The sequence below is a fragment of the Calonectris borealis genome, unplaced genomic scaffold, assembly GCF_964195595.1.
Source record: "Calonectris borealis unplaced genomic scaffold, bCalBor7.hap1.2 HAP1_SCAFFOLD_97, whole genome shotgun sequence".
Taxonomy (NCBI): Eukaryota; Metazoa; Chordata; class Aves; order Procellariiformes; family Procellariidae; genus Calonectris; species Calonectris borealis.
In genome coordinates, this window is record NW_027441488.1 from 11378 (window position 1) to 25028 (window position 13651).

A 13651-nucleotide genomic window follows, 5' to 3' on the forward strand; every position below is an offset into this window, starting at 1 on the left:
CGACTACCTTGCAAGATCACAGACAAACACTTCACTGAGTTGCCATGCAATACTTTGCTATTAGACACCAACCCGGCCCACAACCGCCTCACCTTCTCGGACCCCTCGTCAGCATGCGGCAGCATCGCCCCTCCGAGCCTGCATACGGCACCTGCAGAAACCGAAGCAAAAAGGCACATGCTGAGATACTGCCCAAAACTGCAGCCTGCCCACACCGATTCGTGTCTCTCCCTCCTTTACCTTGACAGCTCACCCACCCAGCCTCCGTCAGCTTCGGTTGCCACTTAAGGTTTGTGCACCACCTGTAAAACACAAACAACAAGGGTTGCTTAGAACTTCACCAGCAATACACCACCTGAAACACAACCGCTACTTAAGCCCGCCAATCACTGCTCACCTGCCCGAGTCAGCTCCAGTGCCCATATCACACATTGCTCCTCCCTTTACACCTTCAAATTAAAAGAAAAATAGAAATACCATAATGTAGTCATATAGCCACCAGTCACATCTTCCCTCTAATACCACCCACCAACCCACCTTTTTCTAGTGCTCCGCTCGCCTCTTGACCATCACCCTGCACAGCTCATCCTTCTGCATCTGCAAAAACAATATTGAATGATTCACCCAGATGCAGAGCAATAGCTTAACAATTCCAGAGGACTTGTTTCAACGTAGGAATACTATCTAGAATCCGACTATACATACTCTCATTAAACAAAATTTAGAAGTCAAACATTTACCCCTACACATATAAGCCTTAACACCTTTGAGACTCAATCTGCTTCACTACCCCTGAACAGCCATTCCCACATGGCTCAGCTCATCCCCATATAACATCATCAAAAGAGCTGTCCACACAGCCTGCCAACAGCCACTGAGACCTAGATGACTGTACAGCCGTTGTCTCAACGGTCTAGGCACATCAACATATTAACCGTAGACTCTTATGGCTATTCCACCTATACCCGACTCTACAACCCCAGGCAGGACAGCTCCAAGCCACATACGTGCACAGACCAACACTACACAACACTAAACTGCATGCCTCAAAGATGAGAGAAAAATCTCAGCAAGAAGAATGAGACCCAGATGGAAGACATCATCAGGCAAGACGACCTGCGGGACTGTGACGGTGACGTGAGGAGGCTCTGGGGCAACCCCAGAGAGAGTAGAGCATCATGATCCGTGACAAGGAGTTGCTCTGAAAAATGAGAGGATGTACACACAAGAAGCCTGGCCTCAAGACCTGAGAACGTAAAGATGCAGGGAAACAATCCCAGTCCACGAAAACATATGGCTATAGAGCAGAGCTGCTCACACAGACGGGAAGGATGCCACAAAAGATGACCGTCTGGAAGCTTCGAGACACAAGACCGATCCACGCTTTCAGATTGTAACACAAGGAAAAGGGGCCCTATTGGCGCTACACCAATGAGTACAGGCATTCAAGATCCTAGGGATGGCGCTTGAGGCATGTGCTGTGCTCCTCGAGCACAAAGAGGACAGAGACCTGCAGAAGGCCTAAGACACAGAAGACAGACCACACAAACTACACAACAACAGACACAGGCTGGAACTGCCCTGCCCAGCACACACTAGCATCACGCTGTTAAGTAACCTGCTCCCTTTATCTGCCCAAGGGGGACGGTCCTGGGACGGCCCTTTGCCCTAAGTAACTTTAAATGCACCTTCCTGCAGTTGGCAGCCTTGTCTCCTTGCCCCCTCCCCAGCCATCGTCCCTCAACTTAGCTTTGAGAGGGCCGGGGGTCTGAATCCATCCTTGACAAAAAACACATTGGCTAGCTGATATTTTCCTGCAGTCACCGGGTTCCTCTACAGTATCTGAAAAAAAAAATACAAAACAGCATACCAGCAGTAAGCATCATGACAGTAGACACCGCTCTCTTCCACAACACCCTCATCCGCACAAGAGCCGTGGCATTGAACTTGCCTGCTCCATGCCAATTCCAGAGTCGGATGCTGCAGCCACCATTACTTGTGGCACGTAAGATACCAAAGACACACAAGGTTAACATTGCATTTGTGAGAAATCACCAGTCCCATGCTCCTCCTCTCTGCTACCAGCTCACCTCAAATGCTCATCCAATTCCAAAGGCTGCCCGCACAGCACCTGCAAGATCACAGAGAAACACTTCACTGCGTTGCCATGTAATACTTCGCTATTAGACACCAACCTGGCCCACAACCGCCTCACCTTCTCGGACCCCTTCGTCAGCATGTGGCAGCATCGCCCCTTCGAGCCTGTGTGCGGCACCTGCAAAAACCCAAGCGAAAAAGCACATGCTGAGATACTGCCCAAAACTGCAGCCTGCCCACAATGATTCCTATCACCCTCTCATTGACCTCCGCCACTCAGCTGTCCAGCCTCCATCATTTTGGGTTGCCACATTGAAGCTTGCGCACCACCTGTAAAACACAAACAACAAGGGTTGCTTACAACTTCACCAGCAATACACCACCTGAAAAATAACTGCTACTTCAGCCCGCCAATCACCACTCACCTTGGCCGAGTCAGCTCCAGTGCCCATATCCCATATTGCTCCTCCCTTTGCCCCTTCAAATTAAAAAATAGAAATACCATAATGTAGTCATATAGCCATCAGTCACATCTTTCCTCTAATACCACGCACCAACCCTCCTGCTTCTAGTGCTCCGCTCATTCCTCTGCATCTGCAAAAATGATATTGAATGAGTCACCCAGATGCAGAGCGATAGCCTAACAATTGCAGAGGACTTCTGTCCATGTAAGAACACCATCTAGAATCCAACTATACTTCCTACCATTAAACAAATTTTATAAATCAAACATTAAGCCGTACACATACAAGCCTTAATGCCTTTGAGATTCAATTTCCTTCACTACCCCTGAACAGCACCTCCCACATGGCTCAGCTCATCCCCATAAAAAATTATCGAAAGAGCTGTCCACACAGCCTGCCAACAGCCACTGAGACCTAGATGACCGTACAACCATTGCCTCAACAGTCTAGGCATATCAACGTATTAACCATAGACTCTTATGGCTATTCCACCTCCCCCTGACTCTACACCCCCCAGGCAGGGCAGCTCCAAGCCACACACACACATGCACAGACCAACACTACATGGAACCCTAAAAAAAAAAATGTGCCTCAAACTGGAGAGAAAACTCTCAGCAAGAATGACACCTGAACGGAAGACGCCATTTGGCAAGACAATGCATGGGACCATGACAGTGATGTGAAGAGGCTCTGTGGCAACCCCAGAAAGAGTAGGACATCATGGCCCATGACAAGAAGTTATTCTCAAAACAGAGAGGATGTACACACAAGAAGCCTGGCCTCAAGACGTGAGAACGTAAGGATGCAGGCAAGAAATCCCAGTCCGTGAAAACAGACAGCTAGAGAGCAGAACTGCTCACACAGCCGGGAAAGATGCCGCAAGAGATGACCGTCCAGAAACTTCCGAGACACAAGACCAATCCACGCTTTGAACTTGTAACACAAGGAAAAAGTGCCTGATTGGCGCTATGCCAACGAGTACAGGCATTCAAGATCCTAGGGATGGCGCCGGAGGCATGCGCTGTGCTCCTCGAGCACAAAGAGGACATCAAGACCTGCAGAAGGCCTAAGACACAGAAGACAGACCTCACAAACTACACAACAACAGACACAGGCTGGAACTGCCCTGGCCGGTTCACGCTAACATCATGCTGATAAGTAACCTGCTCCCTTTAACTGCCCAAGGGGGACTGTCCCTGGACAGCCCCCTGCCCTACACTGTCTTTAAAACCTCTTTAGGCAATCACCAACCCAGTCCCCACCCTCCCTTGGTGCCGTGCCGGTGCCCCAACTTAGCTTTAGGAGGGCCGGAAGTCTGAACCCATCCTCAACAAGGAAAACCACAGCCAGCCCACTGGATGAATCCAGGTTCCTCTTCATCATCTGCAAAGACAAGCCAATCCACACATAACGCTGCCGTCAGTCAGCAGCACATCGATCCACAGGGACCCTTCCCACAACATCCCCCACCTCAGACGCGCCGTGGGGTTCCGCTCACCCGCTCCCCGCCGATTCCAGAGTCCGACGCCGCAGCCGTTGTCGCTTCTGATGCCTAGGATACCGACAAAAAGTTACCATTGTGCTTGCCAGAAATCACCAGCCCCGTGCTCCTCCCCTGTACTACCCAGCTCACCTCAAACGCTCCTCCAATGCCAAAGGCAGCCCAAACAGGACCTGCAAAACCAGAGCAAAACTCTGCAATGAGTCACCATATAATACTTTCCCATCAGACACCGACCTGGCCCACAACTGCCTCACCTGCTCGGACCTCTTGGCAGCAGCGGGGCCCCATAGAGCAGCACCTGCAAAACAACCAAGCAAAAAGGCACATGAGGAGATACGGCCCGAAACCGCAGCCCACCTGCACCAATCCCTGTCTTGCACTCCTTTACCTGAACAGCTCGCCGCCCCTGGCCTCCATCAGCTTGGGGCACCACACCAAGGTTGGTGCGCCACCTGTAAGGCCCAAACAACGTGGGTTGCTTATGACTTCACCAGCAATTCAACACCTGAAAAATAACCACTACTTCAGCCCACCAATCAGTGCTCACCCGTTCACCCCACCCAAGTCAACTCCCATGCCCATATCCCACATCGCTCCTCGATTTGCACCTTCAAATTAAAAAAGGAAAAAAGAAACAAAAACACAAAACCGTAAATTAATCATATAGTCACCAGTCACATCTTCCCTCTAATACGACACACCAACCCACCTTCTTACGGCGATCCGCCCCTCTCTCCTCCGTCGCCCTTTGCCGGGCAGCTGGTCCCTCTGCAAAAACAAAAGTGTCAAACTAGTCACCCGGTTGCAGAGTGATAGGGGAACAAGTCCAGAGGTCTCCTTTCCATTTAGGAATGCCATCTAGAATCCCACTATACATCCCGCCACTAAAAAAAACCCACACCAACCCACAACCTTTAAGCCCCACCCGTACAAGCCTTTCAGATTTTATCTGCTTTATTACCCCTGAAGAGACCCTCCCGCTCACCTGGGCTCATCCCTACAAAACACTGTTGAAAGAGCTGACCACACAACCCGCCAACAGCTACTGCGTCCGAGACGGCCGTACGACCTTTGTGCCCACCATCTAGGCATACCGACATACTGACCACAAACTCCTATGGCTATTCCACCTACCCCTGACTCTACGCCCCCAGGCAGGGTGGCTCCAAGCCAAACACACACAAGCACACACCGACACTGCACGGAACGCTACAAACGATGCACCTCAAAGCCAAGAGAAAACTCTCGGCAAGAAGAACGACACCCGGACAGAAGACGCCATCAGGCAAGACGACCGTCGGGACCGTGACGATGACATGAGGCAGCTCTACGGCAACCCCAGAGAAAGAGCAGAACATCATGGCCCACGATGAGAAGTTACTCTCAGAACTGATAGGATGTACACGCAAGAAGCCGGCCGGCGAGACCTAAGAACTTAAGGATGCGGGGAAGAAACCCGAGTCCATGAAAAATGAACGCGTAGAGAGCGGAGCGGCTCACGCAGCCGGGAGGGACGTCGCAGAAGAAGGCCGTGCGGAAACTCCCAAGAAGCCAGACAGATGTGCACTTTAAGCTCGTCACGCAAGAAAACAAGCACCCGATGGGCGCTATGCCAATGAGTACAGGTGTTCGGGACCCTAGAGATGGCGCCCCAGGCACATGCCGTGCTCCTCGAGCGCAAAGAGTAACATGGGCGTCGAGACCCAAGGAAGGCCTAAGACACAGAAGACAGACCACACAAATGACAACACATGCAGGCTGGAACCGCCCTGCCCGGCACACTCTAGCATCACGCCCAAGAGGAGCTGCCTCCCTTTACCTGCCCAAAAGGGACACTGCCCAGACAGGCCCCAGCCCTACACTACCTGTAAAAACCCTTCAGGCAATCACCAACCCCATCCCCTTGCTCCCGCAATCCCTCTCTGGCACTGGAGCCCCAACTTAGCTTTGTAGTACACCAGCAGTAAGGATCATGACTGTAGATGCCAACATCTTGCATAACACCCTCATTCTCAGTCACGTCATGGGGTTCCGCTCGCCCGCTCCCCGCCAATTCCAGAGTCCAAGGCTGCGGCTGACATTACTTGTGGCACGTAAGATTGCAAAAGACAAAAATACCATTCTGCTTGTGAGACATCACCTGTCCCGTGCTCCTCCTCTCTACTACCCATCTCACCTCAAATCCTTACGCAATTCTAAAGGCAGCCCGCACAGCACCTACAAAACTGAAGGTGAAAGCTTCACTTAACTTCGCTCTCAGATGCCAACCCAGCTGACTCACGCCTCGCTTTCTGGGACCGCTTGTCAAGGTGCTGCTTTGCTCCTCTGACCCTAAGTGCATCACCTGCCAAAATAAAACTCAATGACACATGCTGAGATACTGCCCAAGATGAGAGCGCACGCGCACCAATACTCATCTCCTGCACCTTTACCTCAGCCAGTTGCCTGTGCTGCCTCTGCCATTTTCAGACTGCTGTATTGAGATGCAGGTACCGCCTGTGGAAGTGAAACAATTCGGGACACTTATGACTTAACTAACAATATGACATCTGACAACTAACAGCTACTTCAGCCCACTACTCATTGCTTACTATGCCCGACTCAACTCCAGTGCCTATATCCCACATCACTTCACACCTTCAGAACAAAACCAAAAAGCTAAACCACATTCTAGTTGTATAGCCACCAGTCAAATCTTGCCTCTGACACCACAGGCCGACCCATCTTCTTACAGCGCTCCGCTCTCCTCCGTCACCCCGTGGTGTGCGGCTCGTCCCTCTCCACCTGCATAAACAGTAACATTGAATGACGCACCAGGGTGCAGAGCAATAGCTTAACATTTCCAGAGATCTTGTTTCTATTTAGGAACACCATCTAGAGTCCAACTGCAGCCTGCCATTAAACAACATGTATCTATCAAACAGACATGCTTTAACACCTTTGAGATTTTATCTGCTTGACTAGCACTTTAGCTGCCACTCCCAGATGGCTCCAGTCATCCCCTAGGCACCCGCAAAACACTAATCAAATTACTGTTGTCGCCTGCTGCCAAGGGCTGCTGGCTCCGATACCGGCTTTATAGCCTTCACCAAAACAGTCTCGGCAAGAAAAGTGACTCCGGCCCACAGATGCCATCAGGCTACAAGACAGTCGGGGCTGCAACAAACAATCTACGGCAGCCCCAGAAAATTCAGACTCCGTCACCCATCATAAAAATCTAAGTCTGCAACTTGGACGATGGATGCACAAGAAGCCAGGCTTTAACACCTAAGAACATAAAGACACAGGGAAGCAGTCCCAGAAAAGGGATCGGGGAAAACAGACCGCTCTCGAGCACTGATGCTGACACCACCTTAATCACCACCGCAAAAAGATGACCGTCCATAAACTTCTGATATGCGATACACTCAAGATAGATCCACCTATCAGACTTAAAATGCAAGAAAGGACACGCTCAGTTAGCATTACTCTGATGAGCAGAGGCTCACGAGACCCTCGGTATTGCTACCAATGCGCCCACCACGCACACGGGACAACGGAGACATCAAGACTTGATTAAGATATCATATGGGACACAGAAAACAGACTACAAAAACTACACAATAACACTAAGGCTGGCACTGCCCTGCCCGGCAGACGCTCATGTTTTGTGCTAAGGACCCCACGCCTTCTGTCTGCCCATATGTGCCCCATATCAAACCGCCTTCTCTGCTACTCTGATTTTAAACCCCCTGCCTGCCCCACCTGCGTTTCCCCCACCCAACTGACCACCCACACAAAGATACTATTGGCCTCTCAACTTGCCTTTCAGAGGGCTGGGGGTCAGAAACCATCCTTTACAGACACCACATAGGCTACCTAGGATGACCCTGCAATCACCCAGATCCTCTTCATCTACAAACACAGAGTGCCATCAGTCACCAATGCACCAGTCAACACTAACATCATACGCAACAACGCCCTCCTCAGAAGCGCCATAGCATTCTGCTCGCTCCCAGTCTAACACCGGATGTTATGGCCAACATCGCCCATAGTACCTAGAAAAACAGGGACACAAAGTGACCGTTGTGCCTGGAAACGGTCACCCGCTCACAAACAATTCTACACCTCAAAAATAACTGCTGCTATGGTTTGGTGTTCATCGCCCACCCTGCCCAACGAGCTCAGGAGCAGACATCCGACTTCGCATCTAATTTTAGACCTTCAAAACAGAGCTTTAACTAGTCGCATAGTTAACATAACTAGTAACAGCACATTCCCTCCATCGTCATGTGCTAGCCTACCTTCTCACGGCGCTCCGCTTGCCTCCTCCCTTTGGTGTCCGGCTCCCTACTGTGCATCTGCAGCAACAACAAAACAAAGTCAACTGGATGCATACAAATCCCATAATGAACAGTGAACCTTCCCCATCCTTACTTCTTCGCTCTGCTAACTTTCTCAATCCATGCTTTGTGCTCCTATCTTCCAGGCTGAGTCAGCAACATCAGCATGTTCAAGGCAAAGACAAACACTAATACCTGTAAGAAGGAGACACCCTTCCCTTTTCTTTCCCCTACCCCAATGGCAACATCCCAGACTCATCCTTTCCCCCAGCAGGCTAACATGGCTTCGCTCGCGTCCCATGCTACGCCTCTGGGGTCAGCTGCCACATCAGGCGCCCGCTCAGATAGTTGGTTTGACTCCAGTGACGGTGGAACCATAATCTTTGATGCCGGGCCCACCTCAGGAAAATGCAGAGAGGCACACAGCTGTTATACACTGCTTTCCCAAAGAGAGGGACCACCACCAAAACAAACTAATAAATCCCTTTGACTGACTTAGATACTCAAGCAGCACTAAGACCCCAAAAGCACAAAACCCAAACAATTGACCTCACCACCCCCCAATCACTATCTGCTCACAAGTGCTGTCACACATTTAGAACCCCGCTCCTTTTCCCAAAGATGCCCTGGTCACAAAACTTAAGAACCTCCTTCTGTTTACCTGAAAGATCAGGTGAAGAACTCCACTCCTTCCTGACAGCTCCTACCATGTATCTGCACACCTGAACCCTCCCTGTCAGCCACTCCTCAAAACCTGCTTTTGTAAGCTGTGACCTGTATTCAGCAAGCATTTCTTATCCTCTGTCTTCCCACAGACTCCAGGCTCTGCTACATACCTGCAACTTCACTGAAATCATGAAGCTTATAATCTACAAGAGACCTGCCAGAAACTGCAAAGATTTGAGGAACAACAAGGTACTCTGGGGCCAATCAAGAAAGGCAATGAGCCTAAAAGACACTATGCCTTAGGTTTCTGCTGCTTTCTTGATAAAGGCTAAAATAATGTGCACAGATACATGTAAGATGCTCACTTTAAACTGTAGCACATAATCTCATCACCAGTACTATGAAGAAATCATGTAAACAACTTGCACAGGATACAGCAAAACTGGAGAACAACTAAGACACCATGTTCAATTATGTCAGAAATTTCAGGAAAAAACAATGCTCTTACAAAAAAAACCCTACCATATTATCAAACCATATTGTTCCCTCTAAGCAGGGAATGTAAATTTAATGTAATGTATAATTACTAACCTGAAAAAAAAAACAAGCTGCATACAAGCATACTTTTTACCAAATATTCTGCTGAACCTTGACTGGTCTTGAAATCCTAACCTCAAATAGACACATCTGTTTTCTTAACCACAAAAACACATTAACACAAATAGCTTAATTTGAAACCTACAGTCAATAGAATGCACAGAAAAGCACTAATCCCAAAGAAACCCAGGAGCAGAATAGGCTCCCTGATCAGAGGCTGTGGCTTATATACCCCAGGCCCCGCCCACAACCCTTCCCACAATCACCTGGGAAAGGGGAGGGGCGAATTGCCAGAAAGAATAAAGGTGGCCGGAGGAGCAGCAAAGAGTTTTCTCATCTGCTTTAAGTTTACAGCATGCAAAGCACCAAACAGAGGAAGTGACCCTTATTGGAAATGATGATACCTGCTCTTTTACTACAACTACATGTATTGCATCAGCAATGTGACCGGGTAAGAAATGAAACTTCATTTTTCTGGGGTGTAGATAGAAAAACAGAGATTGTACACTAAGCTACACAGGAAAGTAGCTTATAAAATACGATAAAAACATCAAAAAATATGTGTGTTAGTTTCCTATAAAAAAAAGAAAATGTTAAGAGATTATATTTCATTTCTAGCAAGACCATGTACGTTACCTGATTTCTACCAGAACTATGTTCTGGATAGGACTGCATGACAAAGCATAATTAGATCCCATAAGAATCACTACTCAAAAAAATCTCTGGTGAAAAAGTAAATTATTTAGTGTAAACCACTGATAATTCAGAATCACCTCAACAGTGTCTCCAACTAACTTCCTTTACAAAACTAGATGAGTCCCGAAGGACAGAAAACATGAAAACACCATAGAAATACAAAAAATGTATCAGAAGCTGTATGAAACAGCTTAATTATTACTTAAGTAGCTAAAACAAAAAAAAGTTGCAAAACACAACAAAAACAATCTCGGGGGATGTGTCCATCACAATAGATGAAGGCTATCACCTTCTCTGAAAAACTCTAAAAGGATATTTGGGCTGACAATAGTCATCTTGGGGTATCAGATGCCAAACAGAAACATACTATAAAACAGAAAACAAACAGACTGCTGTGAAGCACAAAGAAGGTTTCAGCGAAGTTTTCAGCATAGATTCTGACAGAACAAGAGGCATTGTTGCAGGAATTAGAGAGGTCTCAAAGGGTCCAGAGACACCAAAGAAGTGTCAGGAATGCAACAAGCTCCAAAGCGAATTGAACAAATTACAGATGTTCTCAGGCGACCAGGGAACGAACGGAGGTGCGCCAAACGGGCGAGAGGACAGAAAGACCTACCAGGGTATCAGATGCTGACTCAGGAAGGGTTTGAGGTGAAAAAAGGGGTGCAAAGTGCGCTCCCGTGCTAGAACGGCGCTCTGGGGCGTAGGGGATGTCTCATGAGAGCTCGGCAAAGGGAGTGCAAGAGTACTGACGGGGCCTGAGAGACCAAAGAAGCCTCAGAGGTAACAATGAGAAACTCTGAAGCAGATTTCAACAAAGTACAGAGGTCATCAGGGGGCTGGAAACTGAATGAAGGCATCCTAAATGGCAGAGAGTAAGATAAGAGCATTGTGAAGCACACAAAAAAAAAATCGAAAGGGAACTAAAGTGCTATGAGAGTGCTACGGACTACAAGAAAGGACTCGGATGACATTGTTATAGAGAGTAGAGGAATTAGGAGGCAGCAGGTTAAAACAAAAAGGCTTGGAAACACAGCGAGGGCCTTGCAGTCTCAGGAGGGCATCTAGGCAAACTACAGGTGACCGAGAGAGAGGAACAGAACGGAGACACCCTCTATGGCAGAAAGATAAGTGAGCGCTGCATAGCAAAGACAGACGGGAGGCTCTGACGAAACAAGAGAGATGAAAAGGGAGATAAAATGCTACGAGGTGCCGTGGAAACTGATGAGGGTCTCAGGAGGCAGAGTGACTGTGAGGAAAGGGGTGTTGAGGGGGGCTGATGAACAAAAGACGGTTTGGGGACGACAAAGAGAAATGCGGGTGATCATCTGAGCAGAGTACAGATGGTCCCGGGCGGCCGGGGACTAAACACAGCAATCCTAGATAGCGTATAGAAACAAATGAGAGCTCTACTGCTCAAAGCGCTACAAGATGCACATGGAACACAAGGAAGGTCTCGGGAGGCATCGTGACTGGGAGAAAAAATGTCCTGAGCAAGCCAGAGAGATAGAAAAAGGATTAGGGACACAATGATCAAATCCAGAAGGGGTGTGAAGTGAGTAAATGTGTCCTCAGAGGGCCAGGGAATGAATAGAGGCACGGCTAGAAGAAAGAGAGGACAGAATGACTGGGCTGGGTCACAGATTCAGACACGGGAATTTTTCTGATGAAATGAGAGCAGTGCGAGGTCGGCTACAAAGTTAAAAGTGTACTTTTTTTTTTAAGGGCAATCTCGAAGGCATCAGTAAGTATCATGACACCATTGGAGGGGTCCCAGTTGGGCCAGAGAGACCAAAGAAGGCTAAGGGACACAAGAAAGAAGTCTGGAGGGGATCTGAACACACTACAGATGTCCTCAGGAGGCCAGGAACCAAACAGAGGCACCCTAGATGGCACAGAGGACGTACTCTGAAGCTCAAACAAACCCGAGAACGGGGTTCGAGGTAACTAGAGAGGATCAAAGGCCATTACAGAGCTAAAACAGAACCGTGGGACACAAAGAAGGTCTTGGGAGGCAAGGTGACTGGGACCACAGAGGAATAAAAGAGATCGAAAGGGAGGTCAAGCGTTACCGAAATGCTGTGGAGCGCAAGGCAGGTCTTGGGAGGTATCCTAAATGGCATAGAGAAGAAAAAGAATGCTCTAGTTTGGAAATGGAGATCTTAATAGAGGCACAATTGTGACACGAGGAGCCCGAAGGGTGCTTATGGAGCTAAAAGTGTGCTGTGGGGAATATCTAAGACCTGGGAGGCATCATGACGGTAGCAGAGGGCTTCTGAGACACAAGAAGGCTCGAGGACATGATGATGAAGTCCAGAGGGGATTGGAACAGACTACAGATGTCCTCAGGGGACCAGGGACCAATCAGAGTATCCTAGTTAGCGCAGAGAACAATCCAACTGTTCTGGAGAAGAAAGGTGGCATCGGGAATGGTTCTCAGTGAGCGATAAGGGTGCAAAGTGCGCTACAGAACCAAAAGAGGGCTCTGGATCATGAGGAAGGCCTCAGGAGGTACGATGACAGGAGAAGGAGGGTGCCGAGAGCAAAAGAGAGACAGAAGGCTGCTCTGGGACACAAAGCAAAAGCCTGAGGGAGAGTTATCTCTGAATAAGAAAGACACAAAGCCTGCTGCAGAACTAAAAGTTGGCCATGGAACACAAGGATGCTCGCAGGAAGCATCGTGACAGAAATAGAGGGGTGCTGAGGCGACCGGAGAGACAGAAGACTGCTCGAGGGCACAAAGGTACTCGGAAAGGGGTTTGAACAGAGTACTGACGTCGCGAGGGAGATGCCGACCCATTGGAGGCGAGCGAGATGGAGGAGAGGACAAAAAGACTGCTCTGAGGAAGAGGATGACCCGAGAGATGTTCTGACAAATCGAGAGCGGTATGAATTACACTCCAGAGATAAAAGCGTGCCGAGGAGACGCTCTAAAACTTCGGGACGAACCAAGAAAAGAGAAAAAAAATAAGAGACAAAGAAAATTTAAGTGACAGGGTATGTGACAAAGAAGAAAGTAGTAAAAAATAGGGATAGGCAGCTTGATAAAAGTAGACATAGAAAGAAAATTTTAAAAGCAAAAGGGCACAAGGCAGAGGAGAAAAAAAATGAAAAAATAGGGACAGAAAACTAGATAAAAGTAGACATATAAAAAAATTGAAAAAAGTTATTAAAGGAGGAAAAAAAAATAAGGACAGCAAACTAAAACAGAGACATAGAAAGAAAATAGAAAAATTGAGAGAGTACACAACAGACGAGGAAGAAACAAAAAAATAGGGACAGGAACTATATAAAAGCAGACATAG